General features: G+C 53.0%; 1 protein-coding gene and 1 long non-coding RNA gene across 7 annotated transcripts in view; one reads left to right on the top strand and one right to left on the bottom strand.

Moving 5' to 3' along the window:
* GNG7 (G protein subunit gamma 7) overlaps window positions 1-10,141 on the bottom strand; it is a 141,902-nt gene extending 131,761 nt beyond the window's left edge. For 3 of the 6 annotated variants that reach the window (XM_075902744.1, XM_075902742.1, XM_075902747.1), the window contains exon 1: window positions 9,988-10,122. The gene's annotated coding sequence lies outside the window, so the exon portion shown is untranslated. Of the gene's footprint in view, window positions 1-9,987 lie in introns of all 6 variants that reach the window. The other 3 variants (XM_075902748.1, XM_075902746.1, XM_075902743.1) reach the window with 3 other exon arrangements.
* Window positions 1-12,076, top strand: part of LOC142818999 (uncharacterized) — a 53,566-nt gene extending 41,490 nt beyond the window's left edge. Inside the window, exons 3-4 of the long non-coding RNA XR_012896683.1 lie at window positions 7,166-7,222; window positions 11,420-12,076. This is a non-coding gene — a long non-coding RNA (uncharacterized LOC142818999). The remainder of the gene's footprint in view (window positions 1-7,165; window positions 7,223-11,419) is intronic.
* Window positions 12,077-24,316: the final 12,240 nt, after the last annotated feature.

The raw sequence follows: 24,316 nt of genomic DNA, 5'->3' as shown, positions 1-24,316 counted from the left end.
TAGAATCCACTTGCAAAGTGCTAAAAACAGCGTAACAGATTTGTAAACTGGAAAAATGTGGCAAAAGCAAGAAGGGATCAATTGTCCTATTTAAATTTTGGTTTGTTTGCTTGGTTCCAGGTCTGTCCCAGCTCCAACTTAATGTCTGACAAAAACTTTCAAGTCAGTGGCTTTACTATCAATAAGAGAGACAGTATCAAGATTTAAAAAAAAAAAAAACCTCTGAAGGAGTAATTTAGTTTGGTGTACTACACCCTTTCGCTAGACAAAAAATAACTACGAGATTTAAACATATCAGTCCAACATGTTATATTATTGCAATTAAAAAATTATTTGAAATCCAGTCATTTAGACTTAAGGTTCGATACTAAGGCTCGATAGTTCAGACACTGAATTTTCATACCCTGGTCACAGCAAAGTGACAGAACTTTTCCTTATTCTCATAATGTTCAACATCCATTCTTCCCACTCAACCTCTAATAACCTTTACATTATCCAAGACAGATTTGGGCCTTGTACATTACACAGGATTTGCAGGTAAGTATAGCTAATCCGTATAGCTATCAGCAGAGGCCCTAGTGTAGACACAGCATGTGCTCATACAAGGAGTTTCTGCCACTATAGTAACACCCACCTTCCCACATACATTAGTCATGCCAAGAGAAGCTCTCTGTCAACATAACCACTTCTACAACTAGGGGTTTCACAGAAACAACTACACGCACAGCTGACAGGTTTCTCGCCCCAACCAATGGCTATATCGTACCTACAAATCTTTGTAGCATAAGCCTGGCCTTAAACAAGATGCTTCTGTCTGCACAGTTTACAGTACAGTCTGCACAGTTTCATTTCACCACTATTTCCAGGGCTGCACCTGTCCTTCTCAGTTAGCAACAATTTAAGTCAGTTACAAAACATCAATAAAACCAAATTGATAGATTTCACGCAGATTAAATGGGATTCTCAACTATTGGACTCTTTTTTCAGCTTTGGTCTCAATTTTCTACAGCTTTCCTTCCAAACTTGCCTACACCGTCCCACGTGTTTGGCCAGCCCTCTCCAAAACATTTCAAATATTATTCCCTTGGTTCAGCACATTCTTCTGATCCCTACTCACTTGTCACCACCACCTCATTGAAAAAGAAAAAAAAAAAAAATATATATATATATATATATATAAATAAAACACTTGTTTCCCCATTTCCAAGCAACATGGTTTTACTTCTCAAGCAGAAAACATCCCTAGTGCCAAAAGATTTGTTCCCCTTTCATTTACTATATTTAACAAGTATTATACAATGATTCTTTATGTATTACCCACTGAAAATGTCTTTTGTTTCCAGATTTAAAAATCAATATTTTATAACAATAGGAAGCTATAGGTCAGGATTAACAGCATAACTCCACATACGGCTTGATGACTGGAATGACGACAATGTTTAATCTGGATTATCTGGCAATTAAATCGGATTGTATTAGTCTAACACAAAGCTTTCTGTAGAATGTCACCACAGGGGCTCAGTACACTCATGTGTCACAGGAAAAATGATTTGCCAACATTTTGTTCTAGATAGCCTATGAACTTCCTATTGTGATGAGGCTGCAGGAAAGGAACAGTGATCATTTTGAAAGCTTGATCCTACCGTCCCACTGGTCAGCCTCTTCAATGAAATAAACTTTTCCTTGTAACGGCGGAGACATTTTCCCTTACACATCCAAGCAATGCTGTCTGGCTGAGTGGTTGATATCACAAAAGTAAAAACGTATTTTATAAAGTATAATAATGACAATACTATCAGAGAAATTATTGTAATCATTAACCTTAACAAAATTTCTACATTTAAACTCAGTAACTATTTGCCCTCAGAAAACTGTTTTTAAGAAGAGAATTACATAGTCATTTTATGCCAGGTCTATTCTAGACTTGGAAGGTCAGCTTAAAGGATGCAACTCCAGCTACGTAAATAACATAAATAACGTAGCTGGAGTCGACATACCTTAAGCGGAACTTAGCGCCGTCTTCACAGTGGGAAGTCAACAGGAGCAAATGCTCCCGGTCAGCTCCTTTACTCTTTGTGACTGCTAGGAGTACCAGCACCAACTGAGGCCCACTCAGCATTCGATTTAGAAGGTCTTTACTAGACCCACTAAAACAAATGCCAGAAGATTGACTTCTGATGCAGCAAGGGGAGCTATAACCTTAAAATTATTAGATTTTGTGTTCTGGAATAGCCAGGTGGTGTACCACAACTCTCCTTTTCAGTAATCCACTAACAGTCATGACCTAACTGAGCAAAAGCACCACTCTATTGCCAGTCAAAACAGAAACTTCACCACCAGCATATAGCAGAGATCATAGTATCAGACACCAAGCTAGGAAGAAAAAAAAACTACAGGTTGAATCTCTCTAGTCCAGCACCCTCGGGAACAGACTGGTGCCAAACCAGATAATTTGCTGGACCATGGAAGGTCAATATTGTCTAGCAGCATTACCAACACTTCCACTGCTTAATGGGATGTTAGAAGACATTTAGGGGTAAATAAGAGTCAAGTAACAGCACAGAACACTGAGAGCTAGGACTAGTGTCTGTAAGCAAACTTTATGGGACCGTGGGAAACCTGGTCACACCCATGATAAGTGGACGTCTAGCTAACTAAAATCATGCCAGACCACAGAGTGTCAAATTAGACAGGTCTGACCTGTACTTTCTGTAAAAGCAATTTCCGAATGACATCTGCAGAGAAACATTTGCCTGATTTTGAAGGAACAGTATCAAAAAATAAGGACGTGGCTGGGAAAGGGTTAAAACACATGTAGAACAGGAGGGGGAGGGACAAATCACAACACACCCAAGGATTAAACGCTCAAGCAGAAATGGACAAAAATCCTGCAGGGCTTTGGGGGGGAAAAAACAAAAACAAAAACCACCAACCTCATCTCTTCTATATGTTTAAAAATAGATGTTAAACCCTCTGAATGGGATAAATTGAAAAGCCTTTTGAAGAACTTTAATAGAATGTCAATTTCACACACTGATTGTTCCATGAGGACTAATGGAAAATAGAGGGCTGTCATGTCTCTACAGTGATAGCAGCAGAACTGGGTAAGGTACAGAGTCTGATAAAAAATAATATCTTGCCACCAGCACAGGGCCCTGTGTTCCTAACACTAGCTTTGGGACAGAAAGGAAAGGAAATCCTCTTTGCACTGAGACCTGCAGTTCGGTTACTGTCATATTCACACTCAAAAGTATGGGTTATTTTCTAAGAGCACACACTCACAAATCCGTGTTCTAGCTTTTTCCTCCTACTATAGGAATGAGCAAATGGAACAGCATATGGATGACCCAAGAATTCTCAGATTTTACATTTTAAAATAATTTTAAACAAAAGTAATTATTTTCAAATACAGGCCTGAAAATCTTAAGGAAATGTCAGGATAAGACTGAGGCACTTAGGTCTGTCGGAGTAGGTGGGGGGGGGGGGAGGAGAGGGCACATCATGAGACAGCATCTGCCTTAACTAAGTTTCCTGCCTTGTGTCTCAACACTAACAGTTTGCCTGAATTTCCTCTTTTTTTTTGTAAACAGTAGTTTTAAAAGGCTGTTCATAGAAAGTATTTAGAACAAGTTTAGATCAAAGATAATAATGAGTTATTGGCACTATTTCAGTCACAAACACATATTTAAGATCAGCTGGATACATGAAGCCCAATTCAGAAGAAAAAATCTGGTTTCCATATTAAACAAAAGCACACACACACACACACACACACAAATATTTCCACTTTGCAAAGGCAGACATTGGTATTGAAGAAGGACAAGACGTATGTCTAAGATTTCTATTTATTAAAATAAAATGCCCATATAATGAATATTCAGCTTTTTCAAAACTAAGCAGATTTTCTCTTGACTTGCCAGACCATCTGTAATCTCTTCTCATGACTTAAAATAATTTTGATTCTAATCTCTTTGAGGGGAGGGGAAGGGGGGGAAGAGACAAAATACAATATTTAAAATGAGTCTAAACACCACCCATTTGCCGTAAAAATTTATCCCATCAAATATGAAGTTTACAGTCTAGAATGCTGGTAAACTCATGCATGAAATAAAATTGTGTAACTGTTGTTTTTAAAGAAAATTAAACATATGCATCCATGTTTCAGTCACATTTATTTTGTTAAGCTACCCTGACACGGTATATGAACCCCACACTGATCAGGAACAGGCTAAAGAGCTTCATGTGGCTGCACACCAGCTCCATAATAACTGTGTTGAGCATCAGACATGGAAGAAGGAGTTCAAAGTAGGGAGAGGACCGCTCAGCTGGACCCTTACTGTGAAGGAGAGCAGACTGGCAGTCACCACGTTGAGGTGGCGGCCTGGGGAAAGCTAGGTACTGCCAGGGCCTTCCTACTGGAAGACAGGTCAGGCAGACTATTCGTTTGATTTGTTACCAGGAAGTGGTTGGTAGGTGGTAAGCAAAGTCACTGCTGCTGAGGACTCCCGGAGAGGAAGGAGGCTAAAAGTTAAAGCCAGCACACCCAAAGATTCTCTTTTTGTTTGTTGGTCTTTGACATAGGAACTTCAAAAACAAGGAGTCCAAGATTTTAACAGGGTTCAAGAAAGAGCTAGATAAATTCATGGAGGTTGGGTCATCAATCATGAGGATGGGGTAGGAATGGTGTCCCTAGGCTCTGTGTGTCAGAGACTGAGAACGGGTGACAAGGGAAGGATCACTTTATGATTCCCTGTTCTGTTCACGCCCTCTGGGGCTCCTGGCATTGGCCACTGTGGGCAGACAGGACACTGGGCTGGATGGACCTTTGGTCCGATCCAGTCTGGCCGTTCTTACGAGTCCTGCGGCAACTTAAAAGCCAACAGAGTTATTTGGACATAAGCTTTTGTGGGCAAAGACTTTACCCATAAGAATTTATGCACAAATAAGTCTGTTAGTCTACAAGGTTATTTTTGCAGATGCTCGTTATTTTTGCAGATACAGACTGACACTGCTACCCTTCTGAAACATAGGGACGTCAGTACCCCTTCCCCCAAGAAGGCTAAGCCACATTCAAACCAAAGCGTGCTGAAAATTCTACTTGGTAAAGAGAGCAAGAGCTGCTTCAGGGCCACCACCACCACCACACAACTACCTATGTAGCTGAACCAGAACAAACGAGAAAGTGACGTGTTCAGATTATCGCAATAAAACTAAATGCTGGGCTTAATATTGTAGGCTAGCCCAGAGAAATTATGGACAAGTTCTACCATCAGATATGCATACGCAATGCACAACTCCCACTGAAGTCAAAGAAATGTCATGTATAAATCCAAGGGCAAAATTTGCCCCTTTGAATTTTATCTATGCTGCAAAAGTTTTCGTGATCAATGTTTTTCTAACAAGCTGAGGATGCTAGCGTGAAAACCTGTGGGTAAAATTGATGCCCTCTTCAGCTTTGCTGGCAGTCCTCTAACAATTTTTAATCAGGTGAGACCACAGAGCATTCTGGGAAGGAACATTACTTACATTTTTCTTAACATCATTCCCTTCCCTCTTTAATTTCTTCTGACATTTTGCACATCAAGTTAAGAGATCCATAAAGGAGGAGGAGAGCATGACACATCACCTTGGCAACACAGGTTAAGAGAACTAACAGGTGGTAAACACTATCAGAAGGGTTACAACACGTCAGACAAGGCAAATGATCATTTAACACTTTACATTTCAAAGCACTTGTTCAAACAGTAGCAAGTCAAGCCTCAATGCTTCAGCCCTAGCATCCATTTTTAGAGATGGGGAAACTGACACCTTGTCAGTTTTCAAGCATTCATCGCTAGCCACCACTGTAGTTAACTGTGCAAACCTCTAGCATTTACAGGAAAAATATGGATGACTGGAGCAAGCTGCACTTTATAGCCTCTAATCCTAGTGATCTTAGCACCCTGCTCAAAACTCAACAAGGGGTTCACTTTTCATATATCACTATTCTCATAGCAGGGCTCTGATCAAATTAAGTCCCCCATGGCTGTTACAGAGAACTCTCTTGCTACCTCTCCGCTGCCCTACCACAGAACCCCTCACCTGTTGTAGACAGTTTCTCCGCTCTTCTTGAAGCCACCATGTTTGGACCATCCTCCCCCAGAGCCTGCCTTTTCCAAGTAGCATGACAGTTTCACCCTATTACTTATTTTTCAGCTTTACTTCTACCCCGAGGGTTCTGAACAGCAGCCGTGAAACTGATCTCCTGTCAATTCTACACTGCACCAGGGTCTGCAAATGCAGTAAGACAGTACTACACAGGCCCACATTTCTACACAACTGAAAGGGCAAGAAGGTTTTTTTAATGGCAGCTTAAATTCTGCTTCTCTCCACCCCCTTCAAACATGTCAGGGGAAACTTCCCACTAGTTACTGGTGAGAGGACAAGTGACTATTTCCAGCCTTGCACAAATCATAAACTATTCTAATGATAACTAGTTAAGCTGCGGCATTTTGCCAGCACCCCAGTGTGTTTAATGTCAGTGTGCTAATGGGTTGTCTTTCCAGATAAGGAACCATGATTACCAAAAGTGGCAAATTCAGTTACATGGTTGTCATTTTACAAAATAGCAAGCTACTTTCACTAGCAGCGGAGGTCAGGGCAAAATAGGATTTAATATTTTCTGAAAGCCTGAGTCTGCTCAAGTATGAGGAGAACAGCGTCTAGTAGTTATGAATCTGGGAGCCAGGGGCTAGAACTCCCCAAATACTCATCAGTCCTGAGTTTCCCATATCTTAAGAACATATCCAGCCCCTCATTACTGCAATATCTAAATACCTCATAATATTTACTGTATTTATCCTTGTTACCTCTGAAATACTGCCCTTAGCCCTAGAGAAGCAACTATGACCCAGAAAGATTAAAACAATTTGTCCACAGTCACAGGCAACGTTCCATCTAATTTTTCCATCCATGTGACCAATACATTTTGTTATGTGCACCAAGACAAGTGCATATGTGCACCACCAACAGAAACACATGCTGGCAGCACCTGAATCACTCCTGGTTGGCAGCCCAAGCACTCAGCTTACGGGGGAAGTCGGCATAGGGTTTGGAACTGACCCATGATCTCCCAAGTTCAAAGTTAGTACCCTAACCACTACATCATCCTTTCTGCTTATCCCAGACTAGAAGAAGACATTCTGTGCCTCAGTTTCCCCAGCAGCAAGATTCCCTCTATGTTGTGAGTATTTAGTTAATGCTTTTAAAATATTTGACAAAATGATACGAATAAATACTATAAGAGGGAAATAAGTGTTACAAGTGGAACACATTCATTACATTTGAAAACTGCTTCCCTTGGAATGTGTAACGTTACAACACTTGGATCACCACAAACAAAAAGTGATATTCCTGTTTGTTTTCCAAAAGGCATGAGAGAAACGTGCACAAAAACTGTATTTAGATATTAAACCAGAGTTATTTGTGCAATATATTTGATACTGGCCATAACCTAGATTATTTCAACTGTATTTAACACAAGAGTTAAATGGCAGTAGATTGTTTATGAAGCTGATGGTGACTTTAGCTCCAGTCCTACAAAATGTTACCCACATGTGAAGCCAACAGTGCATAAAGTTAACAATATGCTTTAAATTTGCAGAATCGGTCTTACTTCATTAAACAAAATACAGGACTATGTAGCACTTAGTTCATTAAGGATGTTTTGCAGGCTACTGTGCTCCAAAACATAACCAACACAAGAACAGTTACCATGAAGGACCTCAAGTTCTCTTATAGAGTTAGACTCAACATCAAAAGTTTAAAATTAAATATCAAATGTCTTTCTTTCTCTGCTATTTACTTGTACTCTGGACCCCTTAACTCAAGTCATCTGAAAAAGTGGGCTGTGCCCACGAAAACTCATACCACCATCTACATTTTTTTGTTAGGTCTTTAAGGGGCTACAGAACTATTTGCTGTTTTTTAAGTTTCTTAAATATTAAGTTACTGACTCCTATGGCTTGTCAGGAAGTCAGCTCCTCTACTGGTAAAGTCACTAGAGTTGTATTTGTCAGAATGTTTTTAAACACCTACACAAAAAACAGATAGTCCTAGGTAGTCAATTTCACCAAGAACCATCCATCCAGTGCAATTCCACCCAAACGCTATACTAACAGGGAATTTGAATAATCCAAAACAATCACTAATATAAAAAGATACAAAGAACAAAATAAATCTAACACTAGAATATAACCTAATTAGTTATTTTCCCTTTTCTTTCTATTTTAAGATCACATCTGTTAGTAATGGCCTGGTACAAAGGAAAACACTAGTGTTTTAGATTCTCCAACACAGCCTCATGAAACAACTTTGAGAGGAAATCCACTGCCTCCATAATGAGCCATAGCACCCCCTCATACAAAAACCCTTCCCTCCCTATACCCTCCTACAGTCCCAGAACGCATGCCAGTATCTGGTTTCCCCTCACCTCCAAAAGTGAAAAACCTTGATTTATCAGAACTTCTCCTCCCTAAGCTAGCCAGTGACCTACAATCCATCATACACCCCTTCCAAAGATTCCCCAAAAGAACAGGAAAACTACTACCTTCAACCAGTCATCAACTCCTTGCCAGCGGTGTACGCCACCCACACATTTAATAATGCTCCATACTTGCTACCTTCCAACCCTCATATTACCCTTAGAATACCCTCACAATGTCACATATACATGGCATATATCGATAGTGTATTTATATCTTATATGCATGCATGTTACCAGTCCCACATACAACCAATATTACTCTCATGCTCTCCAGTTACCCCACTATAGCTGTCCCCAATAGCCATGTTATATCGTAAAGTGCCCGCTCCTCAGTTACCTAAAAACGGTCTTATCTAACTCCTCACGTCTCCTGCATTAATTACCCTGATATGCTCCTTTATTTTCCCACTCCACATACCTACTGCCTTATTACCCCAGTACCCCATATACCCCTTTATTATCCCCAACTCAACTATCCACATGCCAATACCTCCTTATTCCACCCAGGACTACAACATGCCCCCTTATTATCCTACACTCCCCAACCACTTATTCCCACCAGTAGCCCCACATGCCTCCTACTAGCTACGCTCCCATCCACATGCCCTTCCCCTTATCATTCAACTCCACATGCACACTCTTCTTGCCTCAGTTCTCCCAAGACATCCCCTTCCCCAGACCCCCACCTCCCTTGTTCCACAGTACCCCTTGTTACTCTGTTATCCAACCAGTACCCTGGCACGCCCCCACTCCTCCATTCTCCCCCATGCAAATCCCCTTATCCCCCAATACGCCCTTATCCCCCTCTCCGTACTTCCACATCTCCCTTTATCACCCCAGTACCCCTTGTTACCCGCCTTTTCCCTCATGTGCCTCTCCCAACCATACGCCCACGCCATAGTTCTCCCTTCACACCCCCATCTGCCCACACCTCATACCCTTTATCCCCCCCACCCATCCATCCCCCCACTCCCACCACCATCCCCCACCCTCAAAACCTCTCATCCCCCACCCCACACCTCTCCCCCCACCTTCCCACTCCTCCCTCACCCCTCACTCCTCGCCCCTCCCCCAGCCCATCCCCCCACTTCCCACTCCACGCCCCTCCCCCACTCCTCATCCATCCCCCACCCCACCTTCCCACTCCTCCCTCACCCACCCCTCGCCCCTCCCCCAGCCCACCCCCCCACTTCCCACTCCTCCCTCCCCCCACCCCCAGCCCACCCCCCACTTCCCACTTCTCGCCCCTCCCCCACTCCTCACCCACCCCACCCCCCAGTCCTCACCCACGCCCCTCCCCCACCCCTCAGCGCCCCAGTACCTGCCCCTCCCCCACCCTCCCGCCCCTCCCCCAGCGGGGGGGGTTCCTGGGGGGGGGGGCTCCGCCAGGCCGCGGCCTGCGCCGGGGTTTCCCCTCGCTCCCTGCCGGGCGGGGCGAGGCCCCGGGCCCGGCCGCTGCTCACCCTGCGTGGGGCCGGGCAGCGAGGGGGCGGAGGAGGGATCCCGCCGCCGCGGCCGCCTCAGACACCAACCTCCGCCGCGCAACGCAACCTGCTGCCGAGCCCCAGCCGGGGACAGGGGGAGCCCCCGCGGCGTGAGCGACACCCCGGCTCGGCCAATCAGCGCCCAGCACCCCACCCGAGAAGGCGGGGCCCAGCGCCGCCGGCGAGTTAGGCTGCGCGCTGCTTAGCGGGGCCTCCAAGTAACGGGGAGCAAGCGGGGCGGGGCCGGGAGGCAGGCCAAGGAGTGACGAGGCAAGCGGCCAATCAGGACACGAGGGAGGCGGGGCCATTCAAATGAAGGGTTCTTCATATGGATGAGCAATGTGGTCCTGGGGGTGGGGTTGTCTTGGCTGGGGTGTTTTATTTAAATGTATTTAAATGAGCCACTATGTCAGAGAGGGTGCATGGCCCCCTCGTGCATGGTCATTCACACCTGCTGTGAGCCTGGCCTATCTCTCCGCCTGTGCTAGGGGTCACGGCCAGCCCCCCCCCCGGGGGCTCAGCCCCCCTGCCAGGCAGGGCCAAGGCCTCTACAGGGGGCACCCCAGAACCGCAAAAGTCCACAGACCTGCATCTACACTGGGGCTTTTGCCTGTCTAAAACCATCCCTCTCCCCCCTGCCCCAGACTGACCTCATGACGCCACACGCGGGCCCGAAACACGCCAGGATCTAGCAATAAACCCATCCGGCCGTTAAATTCTATCCAGACATGCAAAAGGAAATCCCCATTTCATCGTTATTTTATTTTCCACCTCTCACCCTGCGTTCCCCCAAATCCTTCCCGGCGGGAAGTGACACGGGTAGGGAGCTATTGGGTGACAGCAGAGGGGAAAGAGGAGCTGAGCAAGAGACGGAACAGATGTGGGCCTAGGGATTTGGAGTCAGAGTAAAAGAGGGGGAGAGACCCAAAAATCTAGCCCAGCTGTCGGGAGGAGGCCCGTGCACCAATAGTGACAAGATTGTGCCAAAAGATGCAAGTGTGTTGGTCCAAGAATCAGTCTTCGTTTAGTGGTGCCCTGTTCAGGAGAAACCCAACTAGCACTTGACCAAAGTACAGAGGAGGAAGCATAGGGCAGGGCAGTGAAGATCCCACTCCTGAGTGCACAGATGGCAAGAGACTCCAACTTGGTTAGATCATTATTCCCTCTAGTGGTCCCTTGGCTGAAGACAGAGCCGATTGAGGAAGTCTCTGATAAACATTTGACTGTGTCCCACCTGGGCACCAAGGGTTTGTAGTCTGTGATGTTGGCCCATGCTTGGGGATGCATTCCCTCCTTGCTGAATAGCTGACGTTTATTAATGTTTTGGTCCCAAGTTAATGCTGCGGCTGGCAGACTGCTGCCCCATGACAAGCAAACACCCATAGAACCCTCTGCACCTCCTCCCCAACAGGTTCTTGGAGCCAGAAGTAAAATCCATTGCTGGGCTTTTCCTTTGAGGTTCTCCAAGTGCTCCATGAAGGTCGATACATATAACCCCCCTCCACAGATGGGGGAAACCAAGATCGAGAACTGAGATGACACCACCAACCTCACACCCAAAGTCAGCCACAGAGCAGGGCACAAACAATGACTTTTCTAACTACCAGTCCCCTGTGTAAATGGTGTAAGTGGTGCTTAAACCACTTACACCCTGCTGTAACCACTAGAGCCAGCTGTGCACAAGGAGGGGTCCGGAAGGAGGCATTTCAAAGCCACCTGGCTCCATGCAACTAGACGAAAGACATTCATGCTGCTACAAAGCATCTCGGAAACCAGAAAGCCAACCCCTTTCGCATCCTGTCCTTCTGGCTGCAACTTTAACCCTCTTACTATACAGCTCGGTCTTGCAGCTTCTGCACTTCTCTGCCACTCCACTCATCCGATGTCAGAGGGGCCCTCTTGGAGACAGACAGTGAGAGAGAGCAAGAGCTGGGGGGTCGGTGGAGGATTTTTGATATTTCACTTCTTTGTGCTTTTAACTACCAGTGCTGTCTGGTGTGAAATTTACCAGCGTTTCACCCACACGTAGCCCCGTCGTGCTTGGTGAGGAAAGGGACCGTCCCACACATGTGCCAATAAAACCTTTATTCCTCCTCCACCTTTCCCTTAGTCTCGCTCTCAAGCTAGGCGGGCGGGGGGGGAGGTGTGTGTTATCGACAGCTGCCAGTATACTGCTGGAAGATGCCCAGTTTGCAGCCCTGCGGAGGCTGAAGCCCTCTGATTATTGACTGAACAAGCACAGCAGGGCTAAGCATCCCCACACACCCAGCCCCACACACCCAGCCACTCCACCAAGGTGCCTTATCAGGGTGGTGAAGCACTGGAATAAATTGCCTAGGGGGCTTGTGGAATCTCCATCACTGGAGAGATTGAAGAGCAGGTTGGACAGACATCCATCAGGGATGATCTAGGTGGGGTTTGTCCTACCGGAGGGCAGGGGACTGGACTCGATGACTCTCGAGGTCCCTTCCAGCTCTAGTGTTCTGTGAGCCCCTGGTTCTATGGCCCTGACTCAGGGTGCGTCTACACAGCAGGGCTTCCCTCGAAATAAGCTATGCAAATGGAGCGACGTCAATTGCGGATCTTATTTCGAAATTGGGCGCGTCTACACAGCGCTTCTTTCGAAACAGAGCCCTCTTCCTCCCACTTCCCTTACTCCCCGTACAGCGAGAGGTACAGGAGTCGGAGTAAGACGTCCTCCAGCTCGACAGTAATTTGACACCATTTCGAAATAACCGCCGGCTGGGCAGACGCGGACGAAGTGATTTCGGAACAGCGCTCGTTATTTCGGAAGAGTGTTGCAGCGTAGACGTACCCTCAGGCAGGACACGCCTTTCGAGGGCCAGGGGAAAGAGAAGATCACTTCAGCCCAGTCTCTGTGACTGCTCCAACATACACCCAGGGTCAGGTTAGCTCCTGCACAGCCCCACAATGCAAGGAACGCCTCCCCAGGAACTGAGAATCAGGCCCTGGCTTTCCCCTCCGGGCCAGACCCTTTGGTCAGGCACATGGGTGTCAGTGAGGCAGAGCAAGGGTGAGATCTGGCTGGGAGGCTCTCAGCTGCCTCCCCCTCTCCCTGCTCAGGAGCAGGAAGTCATGCTCCCTGGGGCTCCCGGGCTGGCGTATGAATCAAGGCTTTGTATACCATTCCCCCATCCCCCCGGCCAGCTGCCAGCCTCATGACTGGGTGAGGAGGACGACTGAGGCACTAACGATCCGAGGTGGGTGGTGCCTTTCCCGTCTCACAGGTCCCATTTGGAGAGCTGAGTGCAGGGGAGCACGCAGGCCATGCCCCACAATCCCTACCCGGAGAGAGGGAGCTCGAGCAACGGTCTGTCCCGGGAGGTGGGAAGCAGTCACATAAGCACCCATCCCAGCCCACAGCAGTCCGGTGGATGGAGCAGGAGGCACCGGGAAGTAGGAGTCTTGGTTTCTGTGCCCAGCTCTGGAACGGGAGGCTGGTCTCATGCAGAGGTGAAAGGATGCGGGGGCCACAGCAAGAGCTGGCTGAGTTGCGGCCAAAGCCAGCAGGTATCGGGCAGGGACGCGGGTTGCAATAGGACTGCACCCATAGGAAATGTCACGTTACTTTCACCCCGGCCTCATGGTTACCGCAGGCAGCTGGGGCGTCGGCCTGCTGGGGTCCCGTCCCAACTCCATCCCTGTCTTGCTGGGTGATGTAGAGCTACGCACTCAACTGCCCCCTGACTCAGTTTCCCCTGCGGAGAAGCAGACCTGCGACAGCGAGCGGCGTGGCTCGCTCGCAGGGAACGGCGAGACGTGGAGCCAACCTCCGTGCCACCCTCTGAGCTCCCTGCAGACGGCATCAGGCGGGATGCAGCGACAGGCTGCCCATCCACCCGTCAGGCGGTCGCCGGGGACTCTGGCGCTCGCTGAGCTGCGAATCCCAGACAGAGGCCGTTAATCAGCCGACGGGCGAGGACTCCAGCCCTGGGGCGGATCCAGAAAGCAGCAGATTATTGCAGAGGAGGAGACAGTCTCCCTGTGGCGCTGGCCAGGGGACTGGCCAGCTGTGCCGGCCTGAGCAAGGTCCCCAGCCCGATTCTGGCCTTGCCTTCTCAAACTACCAGCCTGGTCCCGCCCATGCTCTGCCCCCAGAACGCCTGCTGTAGGCTACTGGGGGCAGAGCGTGGCTGCCCCCTAGCTCCTGCCCTTTTTGTGCTCTGGGGCCAGGGAGCTGGGGCCGTGAGCCGCTCACCCTCCCCATGGTGCTATGGGGGGGCTTGGCTTGGCTTCTGTGGGGAGTGGGGCCTGGGCAGAAGGGGCGGGACTGGGGGGCAGGTCTGGGGGCTTGCCACCGGCCAGCCCAGCCCCTGCTGCCAGGAGTGTGTGCTCAGTACAAGGGAGCTGCCACCCACAGCCCCCAGAGACTTCAGCACAGGCAGGGCGAGCTCCCCCCAACGCAGGACTTGTCTATTCGACTAGGACCATCTAGCATCTGGCCACCAGCTGGCAGGCAGGCACAACGGGAGTCCCCAAGAGTCAGGCCCCAGCTGCCCAGAAATCTGCCCCGTCCTGGATCTGGCCTCCCGGCCACGTCCCCAGGCTGCTCAGAGCCAAGGGGGGAAAGCGTCTCCCCCTCCCTGCCACAACGGTGCTTTTATTCCCAGCTCGCAGGGGACGGCGCCCGCCGAGCTCGGCTCAGCCATCTGCACCGTCCCCCCGGGGGGGAGCGCTCCTCGCGTGCAGGCTCTGGGAAACCGACTGGAAAATCGAGTCTTTAATTGCAGCTGGCACGGCCCCGGCTCCCTGATGGCAACAGCCACCAGGCTCCAAAGTGACGTCACGGTGCAGGGGAGGATGCAGCCAAGACAATCCCATACCTGTGCCTGCACCAGGCGTTACTACCTCCCTGCCCCAGGGCCTCTGGAAAGACGGGGGCGGTCTATCGATGGCCGAGAGCCAAATTCCACCTGCGGTGGACTCCCTGAGTAACTCATCGATAGCAATGATGACGTGCAGCGCCTAGCGCAAAGCTCCGGGGAGCTGCCGTAATGCACATAAATAAGAACCACAAAGACGTCACCTGCCAGACCCTGTAGGGAATGTCCCCAGGAAATAAAAGAGCCTACCCAGTGGTTTACAAGTCCCCCACATCTGGGGCTGTGCCAGAGAGATTCCCCTGCACAGCAATAGGCAGCGGAGGTTCAACAGCCCAGCCCTCGGCCAGGATGCCGGGAAGGGGGAATCCAAGCTCAAAGGAACGGTGAGAAGCAGGCAGGCAGCCGAGGGAAATAACCACAGTCGGGGGCAGGAGCAATGTTCCCACCAATCTTTTCCATCCGCGTGTGGATTTTTTCCATCCATGTGCAGAATACATTTTGTTCCGTGCACCGAGGTGGGTGCGAACGGGCCACAAAGTAGGCACCTCCCCGCGCCACGGACAGCAACAGCTGTGGCTTAGAACGAAATGGGGCCAGAGGCTGAGCCAGCCCCCCCAGCGGGCGTCCATCCGCAGAGCCCTCCCCCCGTCTCCCGAGCATGCACAGAGCCAGCCAAACTGAGGGCCTGATCCTACAAACCTCGGGGGCCCGCTGGAGCACCTCTAGCCAGGAGTAATTCCCAGAGCCCTCCTCTGTGTTTGCAGCACTGACTCCCATCTTAGCTACTATATATTTCAGGGCGTCTGTCTGTCTGCGAGTCTGTCTGTCGGCCTGTTCAAGGACTCCTAAGCAGGAAGAGGTCGGATCACCCAATTCAGAAGGCAGCTTCCTCTTCTCCGAACTTAAAGCCAGGGCAGGGTTTGGTTGTACCAGGACAATGGACGGGGTCTGGAATGGGATTGTTTCCTATACAACCAGACAGAATCACCAGGCGGATGAAAGGGGCTGGGGGGGGCACACCCCACTGTCCAGAACTGCCCCAGTCCTGAGCATCCCCTCTCCCCAATTCCCCCGCACCCCATTCGTACAGGAACTTTGCTGGCCGTTCCCTTCATCAGGGAGTGAGGGGGAAGTGCACAGTTTTCTGCATCCCTCGCTCTGGGGCCAGACGAACCTGGACCTGCCCCAGCTGGGGGACATGCCCGCCTCCCCCCCCCCCAGCTGTGCCCACTGGAGCTGTGGCTTCCTACCTGGCCCCAAGCTACCGTGGTGAGAGAGACCCAGGAGTGTCGTCTCTCCCCGGGGCAGCCTGCACCCTGTACCCCTCCTCCTCAGCCTCGCCCCAGAGCTAGGATTTAAATGAAACCTGGACATTTTCACTTTATTTTCCAAAAAATAAACATGAATTAAGTTAAGAACCTGAGCAAGGCTGGGTCAGTCTTCTAGTAGCTGATCTACATCGTGTCCAGGTAGAGAATTAGGCTTGGAGACAGATTTATTTTTCTGGCTTAACCCAGCTGTAATCCAGTTTGGCCCCATCTGCACGGGTGTTATAAGCTTTTTCGGCCACAAATGAGTTTAATTCGTCCTTCGCAGCCGCTGCTAAATCCAGGGCCAGATGCCACCCCCGGATTTACAGGATGTTAGATGGGACTGAGAAGGGAGAACAGATGTGGCGTTGTCTCGCTAGGGCACGGGGGAAATGAACGAGAAACCGTATGTGAAATGACCAGGCCAATTCTCCTCTTCCAACCCGAGCGCACTGGAGCCTAATCAACAGAAAAGTCAATTAGATTTGTAACGAGAGCCCTTTCGCTGCCTCGTTCCCCGACTGTAATTTAATATTATTTCAGTGTAGCAAACGATGAGTCAATAGATTTACAACCCCCCCCAACCCCCCAGCCTGTTCAAATTAAAATAATTCAAGACCTAGATCCAGCAAAGCACTTAAATATTTGCTTCCATATCCCTGGGATGAGCTATGCGCTTAAAGTTAAGCAGTTGCTTACGTGAGGAGCTGGAACAGGGCTTAAGGGCTGGATTTCCGACTCTTAACTCCTAGCATCCTTAGGGGGTTCCCAGCTAAACTCTTTAGGACAGCTCACATGTTACTCCTTGCCAGTTGGTAGTTTCCAAAGTGCCCAAGTGTGACGTAGTGGGGGTACCTGGCTGGTTTCTATGCTGCTGGCTCTGGGGGAACCCCCACTGGCTGCCGTGGGTACCACGACCCAGCAAAACAGGATGAGTCACTCACTATGCAAAGGGATCTCTCAACCAGTATGGCCAGACACCCCCCATGGAGAGGAACAAAGGAAGGTGGATGCTGCCCTGGCTGGGGAGCAGGGCTGGAAGAGAGTTAGTTAGTTGCTGGCTGGGAGCATGGAGGAGACAGCCTAGGGAAAGGGGCTGGAGTTTAGGGGCCCAGTCTCCCCCATCTCAAGGGGGCCTGAGGCATCCTAGCCCAGCTCTGTGACCAGATTCCATCTGTGCTGTGCTGTATCCTGGAGAGGCAATAAACTTCCTCTATTCCACCGGCTGGTGCAGTCTGTTTGTGCCATTTCGGGGTGCAGGAGACGGGGGACCCCCAACGCGCCGTCACACCAAGTGACTTAGGAACCAGGCTTATCAGTAAATCCCAGCTATCATTCTGTGTAGAAAAAGGAAGATAAATAAGCTTAGGGATTTGACTCCTGGCTTGTTGATTCTGGTCTCTGGCATCTCCCACCTGCCTGCTTGGTCAAGTGTGGCACTGCCATCTGCCAATCAGCTTTGCTTGGCGGGAGGGGCAGCCCCCCATCCCAGACCTGGTGCTTTCTACTCTTCACAGACGCTCTCCAGTGAGAAACTGAATTCGCCACCATGCAGGGAAAGTGGCCCTCCCTTGGCACAAACATGCTCCCTATTCCAGCCCCAGCTGGCGTGCTACAGCGCCCTCAGCTGGGTGCACGTGCGGGGGAGGGGGCCGTGACGCGCCGCAGTCCCGCGGAAGCGCTTCCCCTCCTACGCAATGTTCGCAGTTGGGTTCGACGGCTCTGAACGCGCCCCCGGGGCTGACCCGGCGGCCGCACGCCCTCCCTACGCCACGTCCTTGTTGGGAGCACACGCAGATTCAGGAGACCGCCTGGGTGGCAGCCTCTCTCTGGGGACAGCTGGTCGCAAAGCCCCCCCGGAATGTTCAGTGATCACCGACTTCTCCTGTGGGGCGGGAAGTGGGGCGTGCTGCAGGAGAAGGCGGTGCTACGCTCCGTCTGGCCTTTATAAGGAGCCGTCCGCCCCGAGGAAAACCTCCATTCGCCGTTTGCCGTGGAGCGTTCCTCTCGCACGTAAAGCAAAGCGGCAGCTGGTGGCTGTCGCGCCCCGAGCCAGCCAGATCCTGAGGGACGTGCAGCAAGCGCTGCGGTGCCGGAGAGAATTCCCTGACCTTGCAGCACAAAGCCGGCCGCTGCTTCTGCCCGGCTGGGTGAGTTAACCACACAGCCCAGCCCAGGCCTTGCGATGCTACCACAGGTCGAAAGCTGCTCCAGGAGCGCAGTCGCTCTCCATCCTTTCGGACACAGGACGGATTCGTAAGCCTGCCGTGACCCTGTGAACAGCTGGAGAACAAAACACGTCCAGCTCACGAAGCACAACCGACACATGAACATAGGAGGTGTGGAAAAAGTACACCGTGGCTACCCTGGCTGCTGCTCTTGCTCGGGGAGGCTGGGGGGGCTGGCTTGGCCCAGCTCCCTCCTTTGGGCAGTGCAGTGTCTGTTGGGGGTCCCAGCACCGCTGGGGGGGCAGGCCCAGTTTGTGTGAGCGGCGTTTCAACCTGGCGCATGAGATCACAGCTAGGGATGGAGAATCCTGTTGAATTAGTTAACTGGTTCAACATTATGTTTAACTGGGTAACTGATTAAACAGGGGCTGGATTGGAGTGCCCCCCCGCCCGCGATGGCAGGGTGGAGTGCGCCCCCCCCCCCATGGCAGCCCATGCGTGCCACACACGGGGCCTGTTCCAGCTGGGCTGGAGCACCCGTGACTGCAGCATGCCGGGCCAAGCTGGGCCTGCCGCAGACGGGGGCTTCTCCGGTCGGGCAGCCGTGCCTCTGCTCATGGCGAGCACCAGGCCCACCGGGTGGCCACCCCACTTCGCAGCATCCCCTACAAAGTCCCCCACGTGGCCCTGTGACCCATCGGAGCAACCCAGTTTGGTTCTGCGCCCCACCGGGTGAGAAACCCAACCTCGGAGCCCAGCCCCCGCCAGCCTACACACCTAACCTGGTCTGGCTCGCTCCTCGGCATCTGCAAACCTCGGAGTCCCAGTTCTTCCTCCATTTGGGGCCTAATCAGCGCGGAGCAGAGCGGAAGAATCACTTCTTGTGTCTTGCTCACAACACTCCTGTCCATGCAGCCCAGAATCACGTTGGCTTTTTTTTGCAACCGTGTCCCACTGTTGACTCATATTTAGCTTCTGGTCCACTCTGACCCCTAGATCCCTTTCTGCAGGGCTCCTTCCTCGACAGTCACTTCCCGTTCTGTATGTGAGACACGGCTTGTTCCTTCCTAAGTGGAGTCCTTTGCATTTGTCCTTATTGAACTTCATCCTCTTGACCTCAGCCCGTTTCTCCAGTTTGTCCAGATCATTTTGAATTATGACCCTGTCCTCCAAAGCAGCCGCAAGCCCTCCCGGCGTGGCATTGTCTGCAAACTTCATAAACACCCTCTCAATGCCAATATCTAAATCCCTGGTGAAGATATTGAACAGAACCAGTCCCAAAACAGACCCCTGCAGAACCCCCCTTGTTCTGCCCTTCCAGCATGACTCTGAACCATTGACAACTACTCTCTGGGAGCGGTTGTTGGTTTTGCAACCAGTTATGCACCCACCGTCCAGCCTAGATGGAGCTCCTACATTTCCCTAGTTTGTTAATGAGTTTGGAAAAACATTTCACAAGCCTGTTGCCCACACGTGTCATCGGGACACTAATGACTGGCTCAGTAGGAATTTTCAAATGCTCACTCGCAGGGTGTACAGTGCAGACCCAGGGATACATTCGGTCCCAGAGGGGTGGGTCTCATGGCCTGGATTCCAGCCCAAACCTTTCCATCAACACTACAACCTTTAGCCCCACGGCCTGGCCCCATTAGGTGGGACCAGCTGACCAGGGCTCTGAAACGCAGTGCGGGTGTATCTTTAGTTTCCTTGTTCTCCTCTGTCTGTCTGTCTCCAGTCTTAGGCCAAGGTAGTAAACTCTCGGGGGGTAGGGACCGTTGTTGGTTCTGTGTTTGTACAGCGCCTGGCACGTGACTGGGACGTGTAAGCGCTACCACAATATAGCTAATACATGGGAGCTCTTTTGAAGATCTGGCCCTGGCTGTGGGTGCGGAGTCCTTGGAAATCTGGCCCTGTTTGGCCTTGCGGAGATCGCGACAGTGCTCCGTGCCTCAGTTTCCCCATTCAGAAGCACTGTCTGTTCCATATGAAGCCAGGACCCTGGGCAGCCTAGAGGTGAAGGGGAGCACAGGACCCAGGCCTCCTTCCCTGCACCCCCTCAACCAGGGTTTTGTTCTTGCTTCCCACCCTCCCCAAGGGCAGGAGCATGCTGACTTCATGGCAGGGGGGCAGGCAGGGCCATATGCAGCCAGGCCCTACCCAGGACTAGGAGCAGATGGAATTTAGGAACCAGCATGGGGTCCTTAAAGGGAAGGGGCGACGGGGACTTGGAAACCCAACCCTGCTCTCCGCGGCACTGCTCCAACACCCCGTGGAGACGTCTCCCACTCCTCGCCCAGCCAGCCCCGCGCTCCCCTCCGCTGGTTCCGCCTGGCTCATTCCGTGCTTCCCAGGTGGGGTCAGCTGGCAAGAGGCACCGGAGCCCGACTCGGCCCCCCCCCCGCACGGGGGCTTCTCGCCAGCCGGCCCGGCTCCAGAGCTGCCGCCCAGACCGTGCCCTCTGCTCTGCACCTGAGCAGTCCTGGCACGTGGGCATGCCGGGCTGAGACACCTCCGGGGATGTGGGAGGTGACAGGGCTGAGGCCAGGGTGCCAGCCACCCGCCAGGGGAGTAGCACAAGCTGCCAGTGCCTGGGAGATGCAGAGAGAGAGGAGGAGGGAGGTCTCCCCGAGCCAGGCGGTGGTAGGGCTGGGCTGTGTGCAGGGGCACCGCTGCCCCCTGCTGGCTACCGTGCCAGCCTGGCTCATGTGGGCTGTCTGCAAACCCCTGGCCAAGGTAGAAGCCCTTTGTTTGATGATCTGGGAGAAGCACCTTCAGCTGGGATAGAGGCAGATTTTCTGGAGTGAAAGGTCGTGGGTTCTAGCCCTGGTTAGGATTGGCTGGTGGGTGCATGATCACAGTGCAGGGAGTCGCTGCTCCTGGGACAAAACCACATCTCCATGCTGGGCTTGGCCGCTCTATAGCTGGAAGAGATCCAGGCCCTTCCCTGCCTGCAGGGCTTGTGGCAGTGGGGGGACAGGGTGGACAGGGCTCCCTGTGCCATGAGGTCAGCCTGCCCTCGGGGAGGGTGGGAAGCACCCATCAGAGCTAGCATTCCACTAATCTTTTCCACCCCGTGCAGAATAAATTTTGTTACGTACCCCAAGGTGAGTGTGAACGTGCACCACACCAACCTAGCTGCAGGCGCTCGGCTAACCTGCCGGGCAGCATTGGACTCTCTCCTGAGCAGGCCCCACATGTGCTCAGCTTAGAGGGAACAGTGGCCCCCCTTGCCCTGACAAGGTCTCCGTTGCAGGGGATATGAGCCAGCACCCAGCGCCAGAGCTGGGGAGACTGGCCCCATTCATTGCAGAGTCACACTCTTACCCCCCCCCATGGAATTTTCCTGGCCTCCTGGAATTCACTGGGGGTTTGGATTCAACAGGAAAAAATACCCCCCCCCCCATGAACCTCCCTGTCTACACAGCCCCCCTCCCCCCCGCAGAGGGTGGACCCAGCCCCTGGCATCCTGCCACTCCCTGGCTCTGGCAGAGCCCCTGTGTTGGCCCACCCCCTCTCCCTACCCCCGGCCCGGTCGCCCCCCAGGTCACTCCCCCGACAGCGGATCTGCTCGGGGTGACTTGGATCAGAACCAGCCCGGGCGGCACTCACAGGCGGTCTCTCCTGCTTGGTCCCAGCCGGCTGGCTCTCTGGGGCAGCCGGGAACCCCACGGGGAGAGTGGGAGCCAAAGCCATCGCTGCCCCCCCAGATCTCCCCTCTGGGGCTGCAGCAGGCCGGATCTTTGGCTTCCTCCCTCAGGTGGCCAAGCCGGGTTCGACACAACCAGCGCAGAGACCCTGCTGGGCCGATGCCGGGGACAGAGACGAGCCGGTCCGTTCCCCCTGCTCCGGACAAGCCCGCCCGCAGCCCAGCTCTGGGGGACAAGGCCTCTCCGGCCCACCGGGCAGGGCCTCTGTTCTCCCTCCTCCAGCGCAGCAGCTGGCTCAGGCTTGGGGGCTGTTTGGCTTTGCAAAGTCTGCATGAGCTCCAGCCACAGACTGCAGGGAGGGGTGTGGACTCAAAAAGCACCTGGGTCCTTCTGTCTCTCCTCCTGCCCCTGGCCGCGGGCGGGCGGCTGCTCCTGACACTGCACCTTGTGCGCTCACCTGCGGCTCCTGTCTGTCTGTCTGTCTCGGCCGCCTGCTGTCCCTCACCGGAAACAGCGATTGCGGGTGATTCCAGGCAGGGATTGTCTCTGAACAGCCCTCGGCTCTCTGGGGCCCTGGGCCTAGATTCACCCTGCCAGGCGCTACCCCAGTCCCAGGAATCAACCCCCCCCGGATCACGCCCAGCAGCAGGTGGAGCCCATGGACGGGCGTATGCAGCCAGGGCAACAGCTCAGCAAATCCATGGCCCCTTTTTGCCCCTTGCAGCTGATAGAAGCCTAGAACCAGAAGGGGTCTCCAGAGGTCGAGTCCAGTCCCCTGCCCCCATGGCAGGACCCAGCACCGTCTAGACCGTCCCTGCCAGGTGTCTGTCCAACCTGCTCTTAGCTATCTCTAGCAATGGAGACTCCACAACCCCCTGGGCAATTGATCCCAGTGTTTTACCACCAGGACAGTTGGGGACTTTTTCCTGATGTCCAACCTCAACCTCCCTGGCTGCAATGGAAGCCCCTTGCTGCTTGATGTGCACACCTGTAGCACAGGTGAGCAGTGGGGGTTGGGCAGTGCTAATAGCCTCAGCGCTGCTAATGAGGAACAGGCAGCAGGGGCTGGGAGGAATAGATCACTCCAGGCCAATGTGGTTGCTTTTTGCTTCGGCCGGGTCACTCTCCAGCTGGGAGGGCAGCTGAGGCCTGATCCTGAGGGGGCTCTGCAGCAGCCTAAACCCCGGGGAAGCCCGTGGAGCTAAGCGGTGGAAGGGAGAGTTTGAGCCCTTGGTTCTTGCAATGTGGCCGGAAGGGCTGAGGCCTGCGGGGGTGTGGCTGGCGTTCCTAGGGGGAGGGACGGTGCCAGGCAGGCCTGCCCGGCTGGGAACAGGGTCACGAGGCTGGATGCCAGCAAGGGCAGAGCAATCCCGCAAAGGCACCTTGAGGCGACAGAGGGGAGCCGGGATAGCAAGTGAGGGCCCCGTGGAAACCTGCAGCCAAACCCAGCTGGAGGGGGAGGCCTGGGCAGGGAGGAAGGAGGCCAGCGAGGGGTTGAGGGGGGAGCTTGCAAGGGTGGGCAACGGGCCCTGTTCAGCGGCGGAGATGGGCGCCTCCCGCATCCCACCGGCGCCAGCCGCTGGGCCATGACCCGGCAGAAGCCACCCCGCCGTGGCCGATACAGTTTGCAGATGGCACAAAACGAGGGGGCGTGGCCAGCCCCCAGGCGGGCGGGGCACCGATGCAGCGCGACCAAAGAGACTCGTATGCCGGGCGATGCGCCGTGGAGCGGGGCGGAGGGGAACCACAGAGGGCAGGGCGCCGGTGCACCACCCTGCCCTGGGACGCGGCGGGGGGAGCCAGACGAGCTGACCGTGGGCTCCCCGGGCGGCCTGATGAGCCCGGGCCACGTTGGGAGGCGTGCGTAAGGGAAAGACAAATCGGAGCCGTGTGGCCGCTGCGGGCAGGCGCTGTCTAGGGGCGCTGCAGGCGGGGGGGGGCCCTGGCCGCTCGGGAAGGGCGGGGGGGCCGCAGCAGCTGCAGGGTGGGCCCACGGGGGGAGTTTTCCCGGGGGAGGGGAGGAGCGGTTGGACAAGCGGCCGGTGGCGGCCTGGCTCTGCCCTCGGGACGGTCCGGGGGGGGCGGACGAGCCGACCTCGATGGACCCTTCTGGCCTGGCAGGGGAGGGATCCGGGATCGTGGCCCCCGCTCACCTGGGCCCCCCTCCCCCACGTGCCAAAGCCGCCTGCTTCCAGCGCCCAGGGAGCAGATGGTTTCCATGGCAACAGGCCGAATGACGCATTCCCGCACCGCCAGCTCCTCTCCCCTCCGGGGACCCTGCCACCGCGCTGGCGGAGAGGGGGAGGGGCGGTGATTGGCACCTGCCGGGGCCTGGCACG

This window comes from Pelodiscus sinensis, chromosome 19 (assembly GCF_049634645.1).
Source record: "Pelodiscus sinensis isolate JC-2024 chromosome 19, ASM4963464v1, whole genome shotgun sequence".
Classification (NCBI taxonomy): Eukaryota; Metazoa; Chordata; order Testudines; family Trionychidae; genus Pelodiscus; species Pelodiscus sinensis.
The sequence above is the reverse complement of the archived record's forward strand: the minus strand, read 5'-3'. Positions and strand labels throughout refer to the sequence as shown.